The sequence below is a fragment of the Lolium perenne genome, chromosome 7 (genome assembly GCF_019359855.2).
Source record: "Lolium perenne isolate Kyuss_39 chromosome 7, Kyuss_2.0, whole genome shotgun sequence".
NCBI lineage: Eukaryota > Viridiplantae > Streptophyta > Magnoliopsida > Poales > Poaceae > Lolium > Lolium perenne.
Window position 1 is genome coordinate 198,886,479 of NC_067250.2, and position 7,543 is coordinate 198,894,021.

Here is a 7,543-nt window from a genome sequence, read left to right on the forward strand (position 1 = left end):
GCCATGCTCGTCAACTACTTCACCTGCCACACTAACAGTATGAATAATCCATAAAATAAGATCTGTATCCAGGTAACAAAGGCAACTGCACTGATATTTGTGTAGTAATACAATACAAACAATTAGCCAAACAATTAAGCCGTTGAATGAAAAGTTACTGAATATAGTTTTAGCTTCCTACCATTTTCTTCTTCTTCTGAAGCTGCTAAAAGCTAAAGAGGTAAAAAAAGAACTAAGTGGACAGAGCAAGCGGTTACCACCGGCGACCAAAGTAACTGGAGACCGAAATGAATGAAGTACCGAGGAGACATGAGGCGCCACCGCCAGTAATCGATGCACGACCGCCGCCTCGCTTCATCCTTTGCCGTGCTAGCCGGCGCGCGGGTCAAGCCGTTGTTGTCCTCTGCGCGCCTTGTTTTACCGGCCGACCAGCCTCGCACCTTCCTGCTACCGTCCACCCAACGCGGTCGTGGCAATTCTCTTGGCATTTACGGTGATGGGGCTCTACCGCAAGCCAAGATCCAGCCGGCCGGCGTCGACGACCTAGCCAGCGTGTTCCTGAGCGAAGAGGAATGTCTCGTTGGTACCAGGCATCGTCTTATGGAGAGCCACATGAGACAAATAGTCAACAGGACTGCTCGAGCGGATGTGAACTGGTTTGGCACTTCCTGGTATGAGGTATGAAGCGATATATGCTGAGACATGCAGTGAAAGCTACATAGTATCAGAGTTATTCCGACAGTACACAATAATTCCATGTTGCATGTAGAAAAACAATTCCATGCTGCTATCCGTGTTTGTAATAACTTAAGCGTTCTATGCACATGTTAACTGAAATTTTTGTACTGAAGAAAATTAAGTGTATAAGTTACAGAAAGAAATTATGAATTCTATTCCTAGTTTGCCTAACCTGCTAAAGCTTATCTTCAGTAGTCTGACAAATAAATAAAATTTAGAAAAGAAAAGGAAAAAAACTAATTTCACAGAGACCATAGTCATGTCATTGTCGAGTAAACTGATTGAAACGATATATGAGTACAGCTATATACAACAACATGAAGTATAGAAAGCAGAGGGCTGACTATAGCATAGCATGGAAATAGCTACCGGAGTAGAAAATATAGATAAAACAGCCGTACCATGTTCATGCTGACAGATAAATTCAATAGTTGACACACCTACTGGGCCAAATCAACATGCTCAAGCTGAAGCATTACACATGAAACAGCTCCATGTATTTATACAGATAGAACAGAAGATGACAAAAGGTTTGAGCATAGACTAATGGCAAAACTTGCGCTTCAGACTCAGCTATCTTAAGCAGTTTGGCATCAAAAATCCCAACACAAGAAGAGCAGGAAGCTTGGTGCTTTCAGTAGAGTGAACCCTGGTTAAAAGAAACAATCAAGAACAATATTAATCAACTGAATATACAAAATGCATATATCAAGAAGGCAAGAGCATGAGAGGGGCAACATAGTACTGACCGTGCAAATACATAGTCTTTGACAAATAGATGCCAACCTTATCAAGCTTTGGACCCTGAATTTTGTAAATTATCATTGGATAGCAAAATCAGATTGGGTACTTTCCTGGCGCAGCAGCGTGAAAGGCCATTTTGTAGATGGTGCATTCAGCACAATTCTAGGTATGTACAGACGTTCACCCATATGACTTCCTGTCATAGTTTTAGCTTCCAATACCCACTCACCCAGGCCTGTGAATATATGTATTGGCTAAACTATATACATGACAATGGTGCCATAATATCTATTAGTTGCTAATTTTACCTTAATATACCTTATAAGTTTTGGAAATATTTTGTAAGATTAGAGAAAAAACGGACCTTTTAAATCCACATGCTTGCTCAATCTCAGAGTACTTTATATGGCCCTCATCTGTATCCCTGGCATATATTAGTACTCTCCTATTTTTAGAAGGTCAACATTCTAAACTTAAATGGTGAAACACATTACAGAACCATTTAAGCAGACCAACTACTAATATCTCCAGGAAAAGGAGAAGATACCAAATTGGTTGATTTACTTTGCTTAGGGTACATTTTGTCGTCCTAATAATTCATTCATTTAGCTTAATTATACTGGAATACTATGCCACTAATAATTTTTTGGTGTATCAGACCTATTTAAAAAATAAAGAATTGTTAACTAAGCCACTAATATTTAGCATATCAGTGGTTGGTCCCTTATCCATTTCAAACAGACCGACTACAAAAACGCAATTGGTTTCTAACCAGGCCTCGATCCCTCTTATATGATAAATGAAAATGTCTTTGAATGCCACATAAAAGGATGTCTAGAAGTAAACAATCAATCATTATTGCAGTCTAGTATTTTATTTATTTTCTCAAGGCCATATGAGTGACATTGATAACAATATAACACATATAATTTTATTTGAAAACAATTAAATAGATGCAACAAAAGAAGAGGTTTTGAACTTAGATGTGAAGCTATAAAGATGTATGAACAAAATAGTACGAACTTCATGTCATGCACATGGAGATTTTGAGTTGTTTCGGTATAGTCATACAGGCAGTATCGTTTATCGTTGAGGTCTAGTTCCAAACTTGTGTGCTCAGGATAGCAGCAGTCTACAAACTTGTGTGCTCGGGATAGCAGGAGTCTACAGGCTGGTGAGACAACATACATTAGCTGGTGTCTTTGAAGTCAAACCCCATGGAACTGCCAACATTTTCAGGACAGGATCAGCTGTTGTAAAAAAGAATTGTATTCAGAATTTTGTTCGGTCCAAAGCATGTGATGTAAACTTGGTCAGATCATCACGGAGGTCAAGAGGACAATCATGACTGTCAGTTGGGTTTCTCACCATTTTCTTTTCAAAAACCAAGAGACATTTCTGATGGTCCAAAGAGACCACCAACCAACATCAACTCCACAACAGAGAAAAAACAATTCAGTTTTGCCGTGACGCACCTAGGCACGAAGTTACTGAATTGAAGAAGGATGGGACAGAAATTTTTGGTTAACTAAGAAAATTAAAGTACATCTATCATTGCCTAAAAGCATTCAGGTCACTAAACAGTAGAATTTATAAAATACCTAAGCATTAAAAAAGAGTAGACTGTAGCAATGATGGATCTATACTGTAGCAATGCAAAAAAGAACATTTTAAATTGCACCAGCATTTACTCGCACCTTGGTTGGTGAACAAAATTAAAGTCCACACTACAACAATGCAAGAAAGGCCATTGTGTAAGCCTCTATTCTTGACACCCGAAAAAGAGAGTAACTACAATTCCAGAAGTGAATATTTGTTCTTATAGTGGAAAGATGCACAGCATATGCTAGTCCCATATGCTAGTCCCATGAACTTCCGTGTTCCATGCATATTTCTGAAACTTGAGGTTCTTCTTTACAATATTAACCGGTTTGCTAAGTGATAAACACAACATATGCTAGTCCCATATAGATAATCAAAATATGTGAAAGCAATTCGAAAATGCTCCAGATTTGCTGAATACTAATACTCCTTAACACTATCACTTGACTCCACATAAGAAAATGCAGTACAACATACTGAATGACACGAGACTGTAATGTTTGGGTGAACAAACTGTAGAGCAAAATGAACCGATGAGATTTAATTTAAGATCCAAGTAAGAAATGTCTCTAGATAGGATAATAGATACAACTTTCATAACGAGAACCATCACAAGAATCGTCAGTAACTACTGCTCTAGCACAAGATGTAACGACTTTAGAAGAAATGCATATGCGCTGCAATGAGCAAGATCAATTTCAGCATAGGATAGACAATGAGCAACAAAATATTTTTTAAGGCCAGCTACCTTAGGCGTTTGGGAGGTCCTGAAGTCAGTGGAGATGCATGTCTGCCAGAGCGGTCCCCTTGTCATGCCTTCTGCTAGAGCAAGTCGACGATGTCAAAATTCGAATCCTTGTGCAGTGATCATTGGAATATATTATTAATCAATTTTTGTTGTAAAAGGATCATGCTAATAGTATATTCCAAAACTCCATAAACTTTCACCCTTGCTAGTTTTAACATTAAGGATAATGAGGTTTAATTTAATTCGTCTCTTCACTACTGAACGCCCACTTTCTGCTAGCCTTGATTGCTACCATCCACAGATTTTCAATGAATTTTGAAATCTTGGTGGGAAATACTCACGCCCAATCATCGTGCTCGTTGCAAAAATCACATCATCAGAAGCAGAAAACAAAATTAATTCCCTTCATAGAATCAAAGAAAAACCTCAGGTTACTGCATATGGGTTCAGTGGGCTCTTTCATTGGCGGTCTTGCTAGATTCTACATCCTGAAAAAGGATACTAAAGTAACGTTGAACTTGAACAAAGTTGCAAATTTTGGTTACAAGAAAACATGGTCTTATACTTCACTGAAGAACTTGATGTTTTGCAGTTAACCTTGATGTGGCACACCATCGTGACCATGCTCATTGCTCTAGTAGTAAAGTGAGAAGGGAATAATGAACCGAGAACCTGGTGTGATTCATAGTTCACGTACCTCCTATTTATCGGTGGTCCACGGAATACCTTGCGTGGGCAGGTTGCGCAGTCTCTCCTCCAGCAGCATCATCCTCTCCCCCAAAATTTCCTTCCTCCTTCCTATTTTCTGAGCAGCAGAACAGAGAGGTACATTTTCTTCAGTTACCAACCATACACAATTTCTGAACCCACTCTCCGAACATACACAAGCGGGATGAATAATTGTTTCTTTTGTTGTTGTTGTGGATACCTGAGGTCTTCAGAGTGAAAGGATGTTGCCTTGTTACCTTCCTGCTCCAGCTACTCTCCGACCCAATGCTCTGCGCCAAGAACATCAACAAAAAAGAATTACCCCAAAAAACATCTCTGATAATAATTCTGGATTTCAAAAAGGAAGAAAAATCGTAGAACAAAATGCAGAGTAGTAAAGATTGGCTTTTGACAAAAGGCATATATTAGAAAGTTGGATATATTTAAGTAGATCATGTGGAAAACACTTTCATAGATACGAAAAACCAATTAAAAGCACGTGAAGTCGCGTCATGCTTACAGTTGTTGTTGTTGGCTCAATTTGATTATGTGCTTCAAATAGCTCTCATTGGCTAAAAAAAGCCTATAACGGTTCTATGCAATTTAACAAAAGGATTTTTCTTACATCGAGTCATTTGACAGACAGACAAAAGGATTTTTCTTACATACCGAAGGTCGGGAGTACTATTATTGAACATATTGAACATGAAAGACTGATCACCAAAAACGAACTAAAAAATAATACATAATCTGAGCCTAGCCTTTATAATATTACGGGAAACTTAGATCCTCTCAGTGGGGGTGGATCTATTGTCAGAACAGTTATGGAAGACAATTATCACAACCATGTATTTGTGACACTTATTAGGATTTACTCATTAGGACAGCTAAAGTTTTAAAGTAGCAATTTCTTTATTTGAAGAGTAACCAATATCAGAAAAAACGGAAGGTGAATGAAAGATTTCTAAAAGACTTACTACAGATCAATACACGCCCAAGGATCTAAAAAACACTAAACAAGTCCCAAGGCAATACCTTACCTCGTACATATACAAGGGCATCATATCAATCATCGTCGAAACTGTCAACCGCGTATAAAAGCCAGCTGCCCGTCCCTCAGCGTACTCCACATATTCCTTCTACCCTGCCATTTTGAGTTGAGTGCCTCCAGCACTGCAGCATTGATGCTGAAAAATATATGTGCAGAAAACCCATGGCTGAAGATGTTTTCTACCAGATGTCCTCTTTAAGAATAGATGGCATTGTCATGTTTGAGATAGAAAAAATATCAGTCCATGCAGATCAATATACAAGTGTTCCCTCAAGATATAATCATAAGTATTTCTCATGGATCTCACTCACTGAATGTTTCGGCAAAGCATCTAATAGTCGGAAGAATAACTGTTGAAGAACATGAACACGTAAACAACTGTTTCACACTTTCAGTTCGCACCCTCTCAATAAAATGCCGCATACAGTATCATGGCATCATTTATACACATAAATGATCTAAGAAAACATGGTACACATACATTAGGACATGGATTACATAAGAATACAGAGATGAGGTCTGGGAGTAAGAGGTCGCTCACCTGGCTGCCAGCCAGCCATCAGGTATTCTCATTTCAAGAATTCCCCAAATCAATGTAGTAGTATCACATAAGACGCCAAGATTTGCCTGTAGAAATTGACTGAACCGGAATGAATACTACCTGTCAAAATGAAGATCAAAAAGCATAATCAATTACAGTCCGAGGAGGATAGGCAGTGTGCGACAAGGTGTTGTTGAACGACCAGTTTCGGCAACCTATGCAGCAGCTCTAACCCTACTCCAAGGAGGATGGAACAAGTAGTGGTAGGCGTGAGGGTCTCGCCATCTCGGCCTCAATGCAGGTCACATTGTGCGGAGGGAAGTCCGCAGAGAAACCCCGGAAGCAGCGTCGCCACGAAGGAAGGCCGAGCGAAGTACAACGGGGGTTATTCCGCTGGAAGACGTAGCAACCACGTAACACCTCCCTCCCTCTTCCTCTGAGATCGAAGGGAGTCACGCGGATGGAGAATTCGAGCGGAATAGGAATCGGTGGGATCTGCGCCAAGCCTGGGCGGCGGATGTGGAACCAACGGAAGAGGAATCGGTGGAAGGAGATGTCGCGGCGTCCACGGATCCCGTGGAGGATTACACGGCCAGGTGCGGGTCTTGTCTACCGAGCAGCCTATGGAGATCGCCATCCACGGCGTCCTCCAGCCCCGGCCACCGGGGTATGAGGCAACGCGCCGTCGCTGTCTCCGTCTCCATCAAGAGGGCGCAGGCATGTGGCCGAGATTCGGGGCGGTGGCGGCGGGATTAGGTGCTGGGGGGGAAGGAGATGACAAGGAGGCCAAGGACTGCGCGAGTCCGTGTTGACGGGGACGACCTGGATGACTGCACGGGCGTAGTGCTACTTGTTTGTTGGGCTTGGCCCAGGCGGGATGGGAGTAGACGACGACGATCGGACGTATTGGTTGCAGGCAGAATAAGGAACATGTTCCTCCTTTTTAAGTAGTGTAGATATAAAACTATTTTGGTAGTATTTATACTACTTTGTAGGCAGTATGTAGATTTTTTTACGTACACTTATATTTTACGTATACATATGCATGTATTTCGGATATATAGTGCACACTATGAGTTAATTTGCATTTTTTTCACCAAACTTGGTTTGGAGTATCTTAGATAAAGTGTAGGAACATACTCAAAATGATAAAGTATCGGATATACTTCCGTATGGTAGTATATTAGATATGGGTGTAACTACACCCAGGAGTAGGAAGTATTTATCCTATATATATATATATATATATATATATATATATATATATATATATATATATACTAGTTAAATTCCCGTGCGTTGCTACGGTCCGTTAAATTAATTTCATCGTCACACCTGTAAACATAATTCGCATGAAAATTGTGGTGGCGGCAACACCAACCAACTAAGGAGGATATTATTGTCACTCTGG

The 7,543-nt window shown here is 40.3% G+C and overlaps 1 long non-coding RNA gene across 13 annotated transcripts; it reads right to left on the reverse strand.

The window, feature by feature from the left end:
• Positions 1-1,123: 1,123 nt before the first annotated feature.
• LOC127314538 (uncharacterized) lies at positions 1,124-6,994 on the reverse strand. Of its 13 annotated transcripts, none has more exons than XR_011748454.1 (9): positions 6,348-6,993; positions 6,133-6,252; positions 5,581-6,049; positions 4,761-4,830; positions 4,530-4,637; positions 3,833-3,939; positions 2,671-2,732; positions 1,488-1,906; positions 1,124-1,387 (listed from the first exon to the last, which is right to left on the reverse strand). It is a non-coding gene; the product is annotated as an uncharacterized lncRNA (long non-coding RNA). The 13 variants fall into 13 exon arrangements; XR_011748457.1 differs by having other exon boundaries at positions 1,488-1,741; positions 1,847-1,898; positions 2,671-2,705; positions 3,833-4,637; positions 6,348-6,992; XR_011748452.1 differs by having other exon boundaries at positions 2,671-3,939; positions 6,348-6,994.
• Positions 6,995-7,543: the final 549 nt, after the last annotated feature.